We start from the raw sequence: 17,700 nt of genomic DNA, 5'->3' as shown, positions 1-17,700 counted from the left end.
CTCATACAGAGAATGTGATATGGTTACTTAACAAAATATCTTTACCAGACATCTCTCCTACATAACTGTTCTTCTTTCACAGCCACACCTTGTTGTCGAGAGATGTGCTACACTTAATCCATCCACACTGCTACCTACCCCACTGATGAAAAGCCTCATGATTGCATGTCAGAAATAACCATCAGTGTTTTACCCAGGCCAGACTGAACTGATACAACATTGTACTTTGTAGAATGAGAAAGAACTTCTTGAGCAATAAGCATCTCTCGACACATGATGAAATACAGATTTTGCTATAAAATTAATTCCTTCTATCAGCCTGACTTAAAACTGTTTGTCCTCCTTATTTATCCACTTCAAATCAAGTTTCGACAATCAAAAAAATTTTGTAGTTTGAGAAAGAACAACTTAATCTTCAGCAATCAGTATAAAAAGAGGGTAAGAAAAGGTGCAAATGCCAACCATACATCACTAAAAGGTGGAGCGGAAGTATTCGGCTGCAAGTAGGTGTGAATGTCCGACCATAATTTGTAAAAAGCGGGTAAGAAAAGGTTCAAATGCCCGACTATATATTAACAAAAGCGGGAGGAGAGGTCTTCGGATGAGAGTGGGTGAGAATTTCCAACCATAATCTATAAAATGCGGTGAAAAAAAGGTGTGAATGCCCCATAGAACACTAAAAGGTGGAGCGGAAGTGTTCGGCTGCAAGAAGGTGTGAATGTCCAACTATATTTGGTGCAAGAAGGCCATAGTTTGCCAAAAGCGGGTAAGGTGCGAATGACCGACTAAATATCAACAAAAGTGGGGGCGGAGGTCTTCGGATGCAAGTGGGTGTGAATATCCCACCATACAACTATGGTAGAGAGGAAGCTGTGAATGGCCGACCATAGTAAAAAGCGGGTGAGAAAAGGTGCGAATGTCAAACCATACATGATCAAAAGAGGGAGCGGAGGTGTTTGGCTGCGACAAGGTGTGAATGTCCACCCATAATTAATGAAACGCGGGCAACAAGTAGGTTCGAATGCGCAACCATACATCATCTTAAGCAGGAGTGGATGTGTTCGGCTACAAGAAGGTTTGAATGTCCGACCATAGTTTGTAAAAAGCGGGTAAGAAAAGGTTTGAGTGCCCGAACATACACCATCAAAAGAGGGAGCGGAGGTATTCCGCTGTAAGAAGGTGTGAATGTCCGACCATAGTTGGTAAAAAGCGGGTAAGAAAAGGTTAAAATACCCGACTGTACACAATCAATAGCGGGAGCGGAGTTGTTCGGCTACAAGAAGGTGTGAAAGTCCAACCATGGACCATAAATTAAAAAAATGTTGTAGTTTGAGAAAAAACAACTTAATCTTAAGCAATCAGTATAAAAAGAGGGTAAGAAAAGGTGCAAATGCCAACCATACATCACTAAAAGGTGGAGCGGAAGTATTCGGCTGCAAGTAGGTGCGAATGCCTGACAATGTATGATCAAAAGAGGGAGCGGAGGTTTTCGGCTGCAAGGTCTGAATGTCCAACCATAATTTGTAAAAACCGGGGAAGAAAAGGCTCGAAAGCCATACTATACACCATCAAAAGCGGGAGCGGAGGTGTTCGGCTGCAAGTAGGTGTGAATGTTCGACCATAATTTGTAAAAAGCGGGTAAGAAAAGGTTCGAATGCCCGACTATATATTAACCAAAGCAGGAGGAGAGGTCTTCGGATAAGAGTGGGTGAGAATTTCCAACCATAATCTATGAAATGCGGTGAAAAAAAAGGTGTGAATACCCCATAGAACACTAAAAGGTGGAGCGGAAGTGTTCGGCTACAAGAAGGTGTGAATGTCTGACCATAGTTTGTAAAAAGCGGGTAAGAAAAGGTTCGAATGCCCGAACATACACCATCAAAGGAGGGAGCGGAGGTGTTCCGCTGTAAGAAGGTGTGAATGTCCGACCATAGTTGGCAAAAAGCAGGTAAGAAAAGGTTAAAATACCCGATTGTACACAATCAATAGCGGGAGCAGAGTTGTTCCGCTACTAAAAGGTGTGAAAGTCCGACCATGGTTTGTAAAAAGCGGGTAAGAAAAGGTGCGAATGCCCGACAATGTATGATCAAAAGAGGGAGCGGAGGTTTTCGGCTGAAAGAAGGTCTGAATGTCCAACCATAATTTGTAAAACCCGGGGAAGAAAAGGCTTGAAAGCCTGACTATACACCATCAATAGCGGGAGCGGAGTTGTTCGGCTGTGAGTAGGTGTGAATGTCCAGCCATAATTACTCACAAATGGGTAAGAAAAGGTAGTATTGCCAGACCATACATGATCAAAACAGGGAGCGGAGGTGGTTCAGCTGCAAGAAGGTGTGAATGTCCGACTAAAGTTTGTAAAAAGCGGGTAAGACAAGGTTCGAATGCCCGACAATGTATGATCAAAAGAGGGAGCGGAGGTTTTCGGCTGCAAGAAGGTCTGAATCTCCACCCATAATTACTGAAAAATGGGTAAAAAAAGGGTGCGAATTCCCCACCATACATCATCAAAAGCAAGAGTGGATGTGTTCGGCTAAAAGAAGGTTTGAATGTACATCAATAATTGCTTTAAAACATGAAAGAAAATTTTCGAATATCAAACCGCACATGATCATAAGCGGGAGAGGAGTTGTTCAGCTGCAAGAAGGTGTTAATATCCACCCATAATTACTGAAAAATGGGTAAGAAAAGGTGCGAATGCCCAAACATACATCATCAAAAGCAGGAGTGGATATTTTCGGCTGTAAGAAGGTGTGAATGTCCGACCATAGTTGGTAAAAAGCAGGTAAGAAAAGGTTAAAATACCCGACTGTACACAATCAATAGCGGGAGCGGAGTTGTTCGGTTAAAAGAAGGTGTGAAAGTCTGACCATGGTTTGTAATAAGCGGGTAAGAAATGGTTTGAATGCCCGAATATATACCATCAAAAGCGGAAGGGGAGGTGGTTCAGCTGCAAGAAGGTGTGAATGTCCGACTAAAGTTTCTAAAAAGCGGCTAAGACAAGGTGCGAATGCCCGACAATGTATGATCAAAAGAGGGAGCGTAGGTGTTCGGCTGCAAGAAGGTCTGAATGTCCAACCATAATTTGTAAAATCCGAGAAAGAAAAGGCTCGAAAGCCCGACTATACACCATCAAAAGCGGGAGCAGAGGTGTTCAGCTGCAAGAAGGTCTGAATGTCCATCAATAATTGCTTTAAAACATGAAAGAAAATTTTCGAATATCAAACCGCACATGATCATAAGCGGGAGAGGAGGTGTTCAGCTGCAAGAAGGTGTGAATGGATATTCACACCCACTTGCATCCGAAGACCTCTGCCCCCACTTTTGTTGATATTTAGTCGGTCATTCGCACCTTACGCGCTTTTGGCAAACTATGGCCTTCTTGCAGCCAAACACCTCTGATCTCGCTTTTCATGATGTAAGGTTGGGCATTCAGACCTTGCTTCACCTGCTTTTCACCAAATATAGTCGGACATTCACACCTTCTTGCAGCCGAATACTTCCGCTCCACCTTTTAGTGATGTATGGTTGGGATTTGCATCTTTTCTTACCCTCTTTTTATACTGATTGCTGAAGATTAAGTTGTTCTTTCTCAAACTACAAACATTTTTTAATTGTTGAAACTTGATTTGAAGTGGATAAATAAGGAGGGCAAACAGTTTTAAGTCAGGCTGATAGAAGGAATTAATTTTATAGCAAAATCTGTATTTCGTCATATGTCGAGAGATGCTTATTGCTGAAGAAGTTCTTTCTCATTCTACAAAGTACAACGTTGTTTATCGTTGAAACTTGATTAGACATGAATAAATATGAAGGACAAAGCAGTCTTAACTTGGTTTGAGTTAAGGAATTTGTTTTATAGGAGAATCCGAATTCGTGCATAACTCGTAAAATAGAGCTTATTTTCGGATTCCTGAAGAATGAGTCTGTTGTTTGTTTATTGTTGAAACTTAATCAGAAGTGAAGAAATAAGGACAAACCGTTTTAAGTCAGTTTGATAGAAGGATTTCATTTTATAGCAAAATCTATATTCCTTCATATCTCCTCGAGAGAAGCTTATTGCTGAAAATTAGGTCTGGTTCTTTTTCATACTACAAAATACAGTGTTGTTTATTGTTGAAACTAGATTAGAAGTAGATAAATATGAAGAGACGAAGACTCCGGTGAACGAAGAGAGAGGACTGACAAACCAGAAATACAAAAGGATGCTCAATATCAAGATCCAGAAGAAGAGGCTAACAATGCCACGAACACTTACGATGCTGGGAATGATGCCAGCAATGAACAGAGAAGAAGATTCAGTGTCATCAATCTGCAACACGTGCCTCTAATGAGGGGGTGAATATAGAATCCTCAATGATTACAACGTCTCTGGGAACTGTGGTGGTTTGTTTTTCCACAGAAATTTGGAGATGCATGAATCTAGTGACTTAAACCAAGTAGCAGATGGTTTTATGGGGATCATTGAGAACAAATAGTTAACTTTTGGTAGTATCATCATTTTAATGGTTGTAACTCTCCCCATAAGTGATATAGGTAAGGACTTCCAACGAGAGAGATCGTCCTCTACTCTCTTTAATAATTGCACATAATTTAGCTTTGTTAGCTCTCAGAGCCTGGAGGAAATGTTTATGCCTAAATATCTATTATTTCCTGACTGTAAAGTGATCTCAGGTATATTCTGGACCCTACAGTTAATGGGCAGAACTGTGGTCTTAGACCAGTTGATAGAGTAGTCAGAAAGTGCTGAGAATTTATTTACGAGTGTGATCGTGTGAGTGAGAGACGTCTGTGAGTTCTGAAGGAAATGTAATACATCATCAGCATAAAGACTTATTTTATGCTGAATATTTTGGGGTTGGATGCCTTTAATATTTCTATCTTGTCTGATAGTAGCTGCTAAAGGTTTGATGAAAATAGCAAAAAGTGAGGGAGAAAGTGGGCAACCCTGTCTTTTACCTCTCTGCAGACTGAAGCTTGGAGAAGTTTGATCATTTGTCCTGACACTTGCATTTGGGGAGCTTTATAATATCCTTATCCAGTTGATGAAGCGTGACCCTAACCCGAATTTGTTTAATGCTGCGAATAAAAATTTCCAGTTCACTCCATCAAATGCTTTTTCTGCATCTAGAGAGTCGATTGTGGTTTCAAAGTTGTTGATGGTAGAATAGTCTATGAGATTAATGATCCGGTTTGTGAACGAGTGCCCAACCATACATCATCAAAAGCAGGAGTGGATGTGTTCGGCTACAAGCAGGTTTGAATGTCCGACCATAGTTTGTAAAAAGCGGGTAAGAAAAGGTTTGAATGCCCGAACATACTCCATCAAAAAAGGAAGCGGAGGTGTTCCGCTGTAAGAAGGTGTGAATGTCCGACCATAGTTAGATAGGACCATAGATAGGTAAGAAAAGGTTAAAATACCCGACTGTACACAATCAATAGTGGGAGCGGATGTGTTCGGCTGCAAGAAGGTGAGAAAGTCCAACCATGGTTTGTAAAAAGCGGGTAAGAAAAGGTGCGAATGCCCAACAATGTATGATCAAAAGAGGGAGCGGAGGTTTTCGGCTGCAAGAAGGTCTGAATGTCCAACCATAATTTGTAAAAACCGGGGAAGAAAAGGCTCGAAAGCCCGACTCTACACCATCAAAAGCGGGAGCGGAGGTGTTCAGCTGCAAGGAGGTCTGAATGTCAATCAATATGTCTAGATTGACTTCAACAAAGAACAACATTGGATTTTGCAGTAGAAGAAAGAGCAACACTGAAGGATCAGGAATCCGAGAATAAGCTTCTTTTCATACGTTCTGCATGATTTGGGATTTTATATATAAAATGAATTCCTTCACTCAGAATTCATTTTATTCTTAAAATCCCAAATCATGCAGAACGTATGAAAAGAAGCTTATTCTCGGATTCCTGATCCTCCAGTGTTGCTCTTTCCTATACTACAAAATACAACGTTGTTCTTTGTTGAAATCGATCTAGACATTGATAAATATGAAGAACAAAGCAGTTTCCACTTGGTTTGAGTGAAGAAATTCATTTTATACATAAAATCCCAAATCATGCAGAATGTATGAAAATAAGCTTATTCTCGGATTCCTGATCCTTCAGTGTTGCTCTTTCTTCTACTGCAAAATACAATGTTGTTCTTTGTTGAAGTCGATCTAGAAATTGATAAATATGAAGGACAAAGCAGTTTTCACTTGGTTTGAGTGAAGGAATTCATTTTATAGCAAAATCCCAAATCATGCAGAACGTATGAAAAGAAGTTTATTCTCGGATTCCTGATCCTTCAGTGTTGTTCTTTCTTCTACTGCAAAATACAATGTTGTTATTTTCTGAAGTCGATCTAGACATTGATAAATATGAAGGACAAAGCAGTTTTAACTTGGTTTAAGTGAAGGAATTCATTTTATACATAAAATCCCAAATCACGCAGAACGTATGAAAATAAGCTTATTCTCGGATTCCTGATCCTTCAGTGTTGCTCTTTCTTTTACTGCAAAATACAATGTTGTTCTTTGTTGAAGTCGATCTAGAAATTCATAAATATGAAGGACAAAGCAGTTTTCACTTTGTTTGAGTGAAGGAATTCATTTTATACATAATATCCCAAATCATGCAGAACGTATGAAAAGAAGCTTATTCTCGGATTCCTGATCCTTCAGTGTTGTTCTTTCTTCTACTGCAAAATACAATGTTGTTATTTTCTGAAGTCGATCTAGACATTGATAAATATGAAGGACAAAGCAGTTTTAACTTGGTTTGAGTGAAGGAATTCATTTTATAGTAAAACCCGAAATCATGCAGAACTCATGAAAGCAAGCTTATACTCGGATTCCTGAAACTTTAGATTCGCTCTTTCTTTTACTGCAAAGTACAACGTTGTTTTTTTTTTTAAATCTATCTTGACATTGATGAATATGGAAGGACAAAACAATTTTAACATAGTTTGAGTGAAGGAATGCATTTTATAAGCAAAATCCCAAATCATGCAGAACTCACGAAAAGCTTTTTCTCGGATTTCTGAACCTTAAGTGTTGCTCTTTCTTTTGATGCAAAATACAACGTTGTTTTTTGTTGAAATCTATCTAGACATTGATAAATACCAGCCGAACATCTCTGCTGCCGCTTTTTATAATTTATGGTTCGGCATTCTTACCTTTTCTTACCCGCTTTTTACAAATTATGATCTGACATTCACACCTTCTTGTAGCCGAACACATCCGCTCCCGCTATTGATTGTGTACAGTCGGGTATTTTAACCTTTTCTTACCCGCTTTTTACCAACTACGGTCGGACATTCACACCTTTTTACAGCGGAACACCTCCGCTCCCTCTTTTGATGGTGTATGTTCGTGCATTCGAACCTTTTCTTACCCGCTTTTTACAAACTATGGTCGGGCATTCAAACCTTCTTATAGCCGAACACATCCACTCCTGCTTTTGATGATGTTTGGTTGGGCATTCGAACCTACTTGTTGCCCGCTTTTCATTAATTATGGGTGGATATTCACACCTTGTCGCAGCCAAACACCTCCGCTCCCTGTTTTGATCATGTATGGTTGGACATTCGCACCTTTTCTCATAGACTATTCTACCATCAACAACTTGGAAACCACAATCGACTCTCTAGGATTTTATTTTAAAGCAAAATCTGCATTCCTTCCCTCGAGAGAAGCTTATTGCTGAAAATTAGGTCTGGTTCTTTTTCATACTACAAAATACAGGGGTGTTTATTGTTGAAACTAGATTAGAAGTAGATAAATAAGGACAAAGCAGTTTGAACTTGGTTTGAGAGAAGGAATTAATTTTATTGCAAAATCCGAATTCATGCATAACTCGTCAAATAGATAGTGATGTGTCGTTCGTGAGCGATTCGTTCGATGTGAACTAATTTTTTATATGACTCGAGTTGTCTCAGTGAGTGATTCGTTCATTTTCATGCAGTAACCTTCCTCACCGCATGGCAGGCGGCAGCTTCATAAGCTCAGTCAGCAGGACAGGAAACAGTATTGATTCGTTCACGACTCAACTCCTCGGGTGACGGGTCCTCGCACAGGAAACAGTATTGATTCGTTTACGACTCAACTCCTTGGGTCTTCGTTCATTTGTCACGTTTCAAATTCTACGTTTCATTTGACAGGCTGAAGAGCAGTAGGCACAACAGTTCGTTCACAAACCGGATCATTAATCTCAGAGACTATTCTACCATCAACAACTTGGAAACCACAATCGACTCTCTAGATGCAGAAAAAGCATTTGATGGAGTGAACTGGAAATTTTTATTCGGAGCATTAAACAAAATTCGGGTCTGGGTCACACTTCATCAACTGGATAAGGATATTATATAGCTCCCCAAATGCAAGTGTCAGGACAAATGATCAAACTTCTCCAAGCTTCAGTCTGCAGAGAGGTACAAGACAGGGTTGCCCACTTTCTCCCTCACTTTTTGCTATTTTCATCAAACCTTTAGCAGCTACTATCAGACAAGATAGAAATATTAAAGGCATCCAACCCCAAAATATTGAGCATAAAATAAGTCTTTATGCTGATGATGTATTACTTTTCCTTCAGAACTCACAGACGTCTCTCACTCACACGATCACACTCATAAATAAATTCTCAGCACTTTCTGACTACTCTATCAACTGGTCTAAGACCACAGTTCTGCCCATTAACTGTAGGGTCCAGAATATACCTGCGATCAATTTACAGTCAGGAAATATTAGATATTTAGGCATAAACATTTCCTCCAGGCTCTCAGAGCTAACAAAGCTAAATTATGTGCAATTATTAAAGATCTCGTCCTTACCTATATCACTTATGGGGAGTTACAACCATTAAAATGATGATACTACCAAAAGTTAACTATTTGTTCTCAATGATCCCCATAAAACCATCTGCTACTTGGTTTAAGTCACTAGATTCATGCATCTCCAAATTTCTGTGGAAAAACAAACCACCACGTATTAGTTTAAAAACCCTACAGAAGACCAAGGACAGTGGTGGATTAGATTGACCTCATTTTCAGCACTATTACTTAGCCAATAGGTTACAATATATATCAAAATGGTTTAAACCTTGTTGTTGTCACAGTTCCCAGAGACGTTGTAATCTTTGAGGATTCTATATTCACCCCCTCATTAGAGGCACGTGTTGCAGATTGATGACACTGAATCTTCTTCTCTGTTCATTGCTGGCATCATTCCCAGCATCGTAAGTGTTTGTGGCATTTTTAGCCTCTTCTTCTGGATCTTGATATCGAGCATCCTTTTGTATTTCTAGTTTGTCAGTCCTCTCTCTTCGTTCACCGGAGTCTTCGTCTCTTTGTCCTTGAGTTTGGTGATTTTTTCTTCTTTTGATGCCTTGACACAGTGTGACAGGTGATACCACGTGGGAGATCCTTTAACTTGGACTGCTGTCCCTGTGCTGCAAAATGGCTGTGCTGCTCAAATGGACTCTCCTTCATCATATACACAGTTATTTATACATCACCTTCCACCATGAAGCGTTGTCCCTTTTTGTTTCTCTCTTTGTTCTTAAAATGCTGTTATGCATGTCTAAACCAATCCATTAAATTAGATCATTTTGGCAGTAAAGCGATCTACAATGTGTTTGGTCGCAAAGCTGCTCATCTGTGGTAAACAGCTCTTCAGAAAGGCATTCTTCAATTGATTTCATTAATTTTATGTAATAATTTTGTGATTTCCTACAAAACTACACTTCTTCTCCCATCTGTCTGAGTATTTAATATTGTCTGGGTCCCGTTAAAACATGTATTTTTCCCATCTAATTCCTTGTTTGCTTTAAAACAAGTATTCCCCATTTTCTATCCCTTCAGTAGCAAACCAGTTTGTATGGAGTACATTGGAGCAACTTGACTGATCAGTAAAACACTGCTTTTGTTGTCACCGCAAGGCTTCCCCCGTCAGTTGTTTCACTGAGACACTACTGAGTAACTACAACTCAACACAGTTTATACACATAACATACATATACATACTAACAAACAAACAATTATGTATCGCAATTTTCTCATCTCTGTTTGGACGTACACCCAGGTAAATGTTCCTGTAGTCTTCTCATACCGACTATGGACCCATTCATTGTTTAACTTCACTGTTTTGCAAATCCTAATTGAATATTACACATTGACATTGAACTTTACTGGATAAGCAGGTCTTCATTGCATTCAGCAGCCTATATGTGAGCATCTATGTGTAAGCTGTTCTTCTTTGCATTTATCAGCAGCAAGCAATTCTTCATTGCACATGCATATGAAAATAGTAAAACAATTCCAATGCGTTAGCGAAACCTTCTATATCAGGAGTGTCCATCATGATGCTGGGAATAGAACCTCTTTCCCAGAATAGTTCAACCTTCATTACTCAACTGATCATAACTCCGCAATGAGCACATTTCAAAGTATAATTCCTCTACATGTATTCAAAAATCTATGTGTAAATGTTTAATATTTCTTATATTTGTTGATGTCATTCTGTGTGCATGTGGCCTAAACCCAATCTCTGTGTGGCAATTTTAATTTAAACAAGTTGAACTCTGCCTCTGATCATTTAAAAAAGATGTGTACCAATATCAACCTTTCTCGGGTAATTACTGATCTTACAAAACCAAACTTAAGAGATCCTTCAAGGTTGTCCCTGACTGGCTCAATCTTAACAAATCAAAGGTAGAAAATCCGCAGTATCTGAACTTGGTGTTAGTTATCACTGCTCAATAGCCTGTATCAGAATTGCAAAAATGAAAACATTAGGTCCACGCTTGGTATCCAGATCCTGAAACATCTCCATGAGCAGGCTTTTTTTTTAACTGATCTGTTGAATAGTTATACTCATGACACTGTTAAAATCCCAGATGAAGATCTAGCACTTGATCATTTTTGTAAATCTTCTAATTCCATAGTTGATAAACACGCCCCTTTTAAAAAGTATAGAACTTAGAACAGGTCTAGTCCCTGGCTTTCGGCAGAACTGTCTTCTTTACTTTACTTCTTTACAGATTTCACAAAGGTCTGTCCTACTGCTCCTGTTTTTAATTAGACTTCTATGCCTTCGCAGTCGCAGCTTTGTCACTCCTTTTAAGCTTATTGTATGTTCTAAATGTTGTTTTAATCGTGTCTTCAAAAGTTTTTTGTTTTTTCTGTCTCAGCTATTGTATATGAGATTATTTTCTCCATTTATCTCCAAGTTTAAATAAATGTTATTACTAGTGTGGCACTTTCTATGTCAAGGGGACAGTGGTGGTACTCTGTCCTGCATCATCTTTATTTCTGCTAATCCATGCTTCATACCATAAAATTGGGAATACTATAATAAGAGTAATGATTAATAATACACAGCTGGTTCCTCTTAACCCACAAAATCCTGGTAATCTGAATGGATGCCACGGCCTTTGTCTATCCATTTTCTTATTTTAGTCACACCCTATGTTCTCATGTTAGCCGTTGTTTTCTTCACTGAGGTTGAGATGAACCCCCTCCTGTTGAGAGAATTCCCCTTTGTAGTCAGACTTTTGCCTCAGAAAACAGTGGTGGGTAACTAATCTTTCCATACTTCTGAAGGTCGTCGTACAATGTGATAAGTGAATCCAAGAAGTCCTTCAGCTGCTGTGGGTGATGTAAGTAGTACCTGAAATGGACCTTCCCCCCATTGGGCTGGACCAGTTCTTTTTCTTTATCACTTTGATGATGATGATCCAATCCCCGGGTGGTTTTACTGTCTTCAGAGATTCCTTCACCGGTTCACCTGGAACAGACTAAACAGAAGAGATCTCTCTACTTGTTAATATTTGTATTCTGCTAAGGTTTCTTCTCTTTTTCTTTTTTTCTTCATCATGTCAGTTGATGACTGTGTTTTGACTGTGGGAGTACAAATGGTCTTCCATACCTTTTCTCAAATGGAGTTCATCTTGTGCTAGTTGGAGGATGCATTTTTAGGATGGCAAACAGTAAACCCAATATTTCCCATTTCTTCCATGATTTTTTTCAGTCTTGACTTAATTATTCCATTGTGTCTCTCCACAAAACCTGCTGATTGTGGATGATATGCACAGTGGTTTCTAAGGTCTATTTTAAGTTCTTTGCCATCAGTGAGATGACATTGTTTACAAAGTGTGTCAAATTATCACTGAAGATCTTTTCAGGAATTTCAAATCTAGAAATGATTTATTTTACCCGTGCTTTTGCTACTGAGAGTGCATCTGCTTGTGCACATGGAAATATTTCAGTCCATTTGGTAAAAACCTCTGTTGTCACTGAGCAGAATCGTTTCCCTTAACATTAATTTAGTTCAATGAAATCTACACAATAATGAAATAATGAAATCCAAACAAATATGTTGAAAAAGATACACTGGCTTAGGGAATTATCTTCGTTTTGGTCTTAGATTTTTCTGTGGATTGTATTTTGCACAAATTTGACCTGCTAGACAAAACTTTATTCATTTATTTATTCTAAAAAAAGTTTTTTCAATAATTAGTAAAACCATATGCTGTAAAAACCTTGTTCATTATTGCTTCCATCCCTCCTGTTGAGACATGACATGGTCCGTGGCTCAATACTGCAGCATATTTAAACAAATTCTTTGGCAGTATGGTTTTCCTTCCGGTCATTCATACGAGTCTATTGTAGATGGCAATTGAATAACATCTAATAATGCTAAAATATTTGTAGTTTATACATTTAGCTGTGGATGTCAACATACCTGTTTTTCCAATGCTGTGTTAACACATGTACAGTTGAGAAGGCATACTGACTGTCAGTGTAAGCGTTAACAACCTTTTTGTTATTTAATTTACAAGCTTCAGTTAAAGCTACCAATTCGACTGCTTGAACAGAGTAATTTTTTGGTCGTGGTTGTTTTAAGAAAACTTCAGTTTCTGTTACTACTGCAAATCCTGTAGCATTTGTGCCATCAGGGTTTTTTGCTTGACCTGTCAAATAAATATAGTTATTTCTGCATTTTCATAACGTATATCAGTTAAGTCTGGCCTGGGTAAAACACTGATGGTTATTTCTGACAGGCAATCATGAGGCTTTCCATCTGTGGGGTAGGTAGCAGTGTGGATGGATTAAGTGTAGCACATCTCTCGACAACAAGGTGTGGCTTTGAAAGAAGAACAGTTATGTAGGAGAGATGTCTGGTAAAGATATTTTGTTAAGCAACCATATCACAGCCACTGCATGAGGTACCTTAAGTGTTAATGGGTGAAATAACACCATAATTGTTGATGCCTGCACTGCCAATGGCTTCTGGCCATTGATTCAAAATTGCGAACTCGTCACTTTTTCCCACTTTCAGTGGACACTGGCCCCTAATTACCACAATTCAGCAGGGGGTCTTTCATTAGGAGTACTGGACTCCCCCGTGCACGGTTTCAGCTCCGACCCTGGACGGCGGAAAAAACGTCGAGATCTGGTTTGAGGACCCAATTGTTGAGAAAATTCTCTCAATGAGACTCAGAGTTGCTGGAGTCAGTTAATGCAAAGGTTTAATCTTGCAGCAAGCTCAAGAATGTGTGTGTGTGTGTATGGGTGTATGTGTGCGAACGTGTGTGTGAGTTTGTGTGTGTGAGAGTTTAAAGAACCTGTTATCCACAGGCAGGTCTTAACTAGTATGGCACGGGTCCAGCCTGTCTCATCTTTTTTGGAAGGTCCAGCGCTCGGCCGTAACCCTTCTGTCTGTTTGGACTCTCACATACATTCGGTTAGTCATAGAAAAACGAGAACAAAACTTTTTAGCCCCTTAAATTCATAAAACAGACATGGTGCAGTTATTTCCATTCTAGAAAATAAGAGTAATCACCACCATTCCTATAAATTCTGGATATTCTAACAATCTGAATCTTTTTTAAATGTTCGATGAAGCCCTTTGCTGTTCTGTTTAGAGACTCAGCTGATCATAAACCAAGTTTTAGCTCTTGAACCAAGCTTCTAAACTCTTCACCTTTTTCATTTCTCAGTTAGTATTCACTTTAAAACTGATTAAAAGAAAAAATAAATGAATGCCTATCAACAAATGTGGGATCTTCCTCTAAAATAATTTCCTTTCTCAATTCAGAAATGTGTGTGTGTAAGTCACAACACCCGTGACACCAAAACGGCTTTCTTTTCTCTCTTTTCTCTACACTCTGCACTGTGAGCACACACACCAAATCAGAAAGGCTTTTTTCTCTCTTTTCTACATTATGGACTGTGGGGACACAAAACCACGCTCTCTCTTTTTTTTTTTTATTGTGTGCCAGGGCGTTGTCTCACGTATTAGATTATGCTTAAGATACGAATGGGTTTATCAGTCACATCAGAATCCATACATACTGATCCTCCCGTAATAAAATGGTCGGATCTTATCAAACACACTATGTTTCTTGTGACAATCAAGTCAGCGAAACAGCGTATACACGTCAAGACACTGAATCAAGTTTGCCACAAGAACTCATAAGTTTGGCAGTATTGCTCTGCCGTCAGCAATCATACACCCATTTTATTTTCGTGAGACATGTGCAGGCACCTGTTCATCTACTGTTCTATCACTATGAATTAGTTTATCTATTATCAATAAGGATACTTCTACAACTACAATCAAAGTATGTCCGGACTTCTTATGTTGTCAGTTGCTATATATGAATAAGTGGGTAGCTACTGACAAGCATTAAGCATGTCACACAGCCCAAACATATAACATTTCAGGACACACCACACAGTTAACAACCACAGTGAAGCGTGTCAAAGCCCAAACATGTAACATTCAACAGGACACTTACACAACACATTCAAATCAAACAGTGAGACAACATACAAGAACCTATACCCCAGCCGGCATTGCTCCCTGCCTATTTTCCTACAGCTCACTATGTGTGCGCACACCTTTATTCACAAACTCTTCAACTTATACTCTTTTACCGAAGCTGCTACAGCTCGATTGGCCGAATATCCTTAGATCCTATTTCGGTGAATTTGACATCTGCCTTACATGTAACAGATTAGCGGTTTAGCAGTTTTAATTTAGTTTGAGTGAAGGAATTCATTTTATAGCAAAATCCGAAATCGTGAAGAACTCATGAAAGTAAGCTTATTCTCGGATTCCTGAAACTTTACATTTGCTCTTTCTTTTACTACAAAGTACGACGTTGTCTTTTTTGTTTAAATCTTTCTAGACATGATAAATATGAAGGACAAAGCAGTTTTAACATAGTTTGAGTGAAGGAATTAATTTTATAGTTAAAATCCCAAGAGTCTGCTGAGAAAAGAGAATGAATGCGAAGTAGACTTTAACACGGCTCTAGGAGCGAGCCGAGTGCGGGCTAACCGGGAGAATTGCTTGAAAGAAACGCGACACCGAATGAGCGGTCAGAACAAAGCCTCAATACGGTGTTCCCGTGGTGTTTGTGGCTGCCTTGTCTTTTGCACAGAGTAAAAGACAAGGCAGCCATCGAATAGGGCCCGATTGTTCCTACTTGGTCAGCCGACGAGCAAGGGGGGGGGAATAAGCGTCTCAACCAAGCAAAGCTCACCATGGGGAAGGTGGCTATGCCAACTAGCCTGATGCCCTGCTCCCGCAGTGTCGGATAATCGTACTCCAGTTTCTCTTCATAACGTACAAGTCTTTCGCCTTTTACTAAAGACTTCCGTGGAGAGCAGCACTAATGAGTTGTTTCTATTTTTGGCAGGCTTTACCTTTGCGGGTGAAGCCCTTTCTGTCTGTGCAAAAGAAATCTTGTTACTGTGCAGAGTGACTTCTCTGAGTAGAGTCGCCTTACTTGTTGCGACTGTGCCGATGTTCGAAGCTGGAGTGCAAAGTTGTTGCTTGAATGGTGTTCGCTGGAGCGTGCGGGAGTGCCCAGTTATACCATTTAAAAGGGCTGAAGAGTGCTCAGTGCAGCGGGTGGGCGGAGGTGCAAAGTGACACTCTGCCCACCTATGGCCATAAAAAGAACACCGCTACAAGTGCGCATTGTGCCAGGAGGGGCCCTCGGACGTGAACCAGTGGACAGTTATTGCTTCTCAGCCTTTTGGCTAAGATCAAGTGTAGTATCTGTTCTTATCAGTTTAATATCTGATATGTCCTCTATACGAGGACTACATATTAAATGGATTTTTAGCAATAGGAGTTGAAAAAGGAGCTTGCTCCGTTCATTCCAAGCATCGACCCGGTACTGCAGTGCCGCTGGGAACGGTGCGCTCTCCTCTGCTCTTGTGAAAAAGCAAACAGCGGTGCAGTATCAAAGTTTCAGGGAGCCCACGATTAAACTTTCTTTTAATCTGCTGAGAAAAGAGAGTGAATGCGAAGTAGACTTTAACACGGCTCTGGGAGCGATCCGAGTGTGGGCTAACCGGGAGAATTGCTTGAAGAAACGCGAAACCGAATGAGCGGTCAGAACAAAGCCTCAATACGGTGTTCCCTTGGTGTTTGTGGCTGCCTTGTCTTTTGCACAGAGTAAAAGACAAGGCAGCCATCGAATAGGGCCCGATTGTTCCTACTTGGTCAGCCGAGGAGCAAGGGGGGGGGAGCAAGCGTCTCAACCAAGCAAAGCTCACCATGGGGAAGGTGGCTATGCCAACTAGCTTGATGCCCTGCTCCCGCAGTGACGGATAATCGCACTCTGGTTTCTCTTCATAACGTACAAGTCTTTCGCCTTTTACTAAAGACTTCCGTGGAGAGCAGCAGTAATGAGCTGTTTCTATTTTTGGCAGGCTTTACCTTTGTGGGTGAAGCCCTTTCTGTCTGTGCAAAAGAAATGTTGTTACTGTGCAGAGTGACTTCTCTGAGTAGAGTCGCCTTACTTGTTGCGACTGTGCCGATGTTGCTTGAATGGTGCTCGCTGGAGCGTGCGGGAGTGCCCAGTTATACCATTTAAGAGGGCTGAAGAGTGCTCAGTATAGCGGGTGGGCGGAGGTGCAAAGTGACACTCTGGCCACCTATGGCCATAAAAAGAACACAGCTACATTTGCGCATTGTGCCACGAAGGGCCCTCGGACGGGAACCAGTGGACATTTATCGCTTCTCGGCCTTTTGGCTAAGATCAAGTGTAGTATCTGTTCTTATCAGTTTAATATCTGATATGTCCTCTATACGAGGACTACATATTAAATGGAATTTTAGGAATAGGAGTTGAAAAAGGAGCTTGCTCCGTTCACTCCAAGCATCGACCCGGTACTGCAGTGCCGCTGGGAACGGTGCGCTCTTCTCTGCTCTTGTGAAAAAGCAAACAGCGGTGCAGGATGGAAGTTTCAGGGAGCCCAAGATGAAACTTTCTTTTACTCTGCTGAGAAAAGAGAGTGAATGCGAAGTAGACTTTAACACGGCTCCAGGAGCGAGCCGAGTGCGGGCTAACCGGGAGAATTGCTTGAAAGAAACGCGACACCGAATGAGCGGTCAGAACAAAGCCTCAATACGATGTTCCCGTGGTGTTTGTTTGTTTTTCCCAAAAAAAAGCAACCCTCCCTACCTTTCCCCCTTAATCCCAAGCCCAACATTATCATGTCATACTTTAAAGACCCCAATCTTGGAAAAAAAAGAACCAACTCAACCCACACTTTTGTTGCAAACCAACATTCCCAAAACACATGCTCAATTGTCTCATCAGTCCCACACCCCTCCCTTGGGCACAAACTCCCCCGTGTCAACCCGTGTCTATTTAAAACTTCCCTGACTGGCAACCTCCTGTGTAAGGCAAGCCAAT

General features: G+C 40.3%; 4 non-coding genes across 4 annotated transcripts; all 4 read left to right on the top strand.

Moving 5' to 3' along the window:
• The first annotated feature begins 15,591 nt into the window (after positions 1–15,591).
• LOC140306269 (U5 spliceosomal RNA) lies at positions 15,592–15,705 on the top strand. The gene has a single exon (XR_011915592.1). It is a non-coding gene; the product is annotated as a U5 spliceosomal RNA (small nuclear RNA).
• A 308-nt stretch (positions 15,706–16,013) lies between these two features.
• LOC140306283 (U2 spliceosomal RNA) lies at positions 16,014–16,204 on the top strand. The gene has a single exon (XR_011915605.1). It is a non-coding gene; the product is annotated as a U2 spliceosomal RNA (small nuclear RNA).
• A 411-nt stretch (positions 16,205–16,615) lies between these two features.
• LOC140306266 (U5 spliceosomal RNA) lies at positions 16,616–16,729 on the top strand. Its single transcript, XR_011915590.1, has one exon. It is a non-coding gene; the product is annotated as a U5 spliceosomal RNA (small nuclear RNA).
• A 285-nt stretch (positions 16,730–17,014) lies between these two features.
• LOC140306160 (U2 spliceosomal RNA) lies at positions 17,015–17,205 on the top strand. The gene has a single exon (XR_011915514.1). It is a non-coding gene; the product is annotated as a U2 spliceosomal RNA (small nuclear RNA).
• The last annotated feature ends 495 nt before the right edge of the window (positions 17,206–17,700 follow it).

The sequence above is a fragment of the Leuresthes tenuis genome, unplaced genomic scaffold (assembly GCF_036924035.1).
Source record: "Leuresthes tenuis unplaced genomic scaffold, fLeuTen1.0.hap1 SCAF_4, whole genome shotgun sequence".
Lineage (NCBI taxonomy): Eukaryota > Metazoa > Chordata > Actinopteri > Atheriniformes > Atherinopsidae > Leuresthes > Leuresthes tenuis.
The sequence above is the reverse complement of the archived record's forward strand: the minus strand, read 5'-3'. Positions and strand labels throughout refer to the sequence as shown.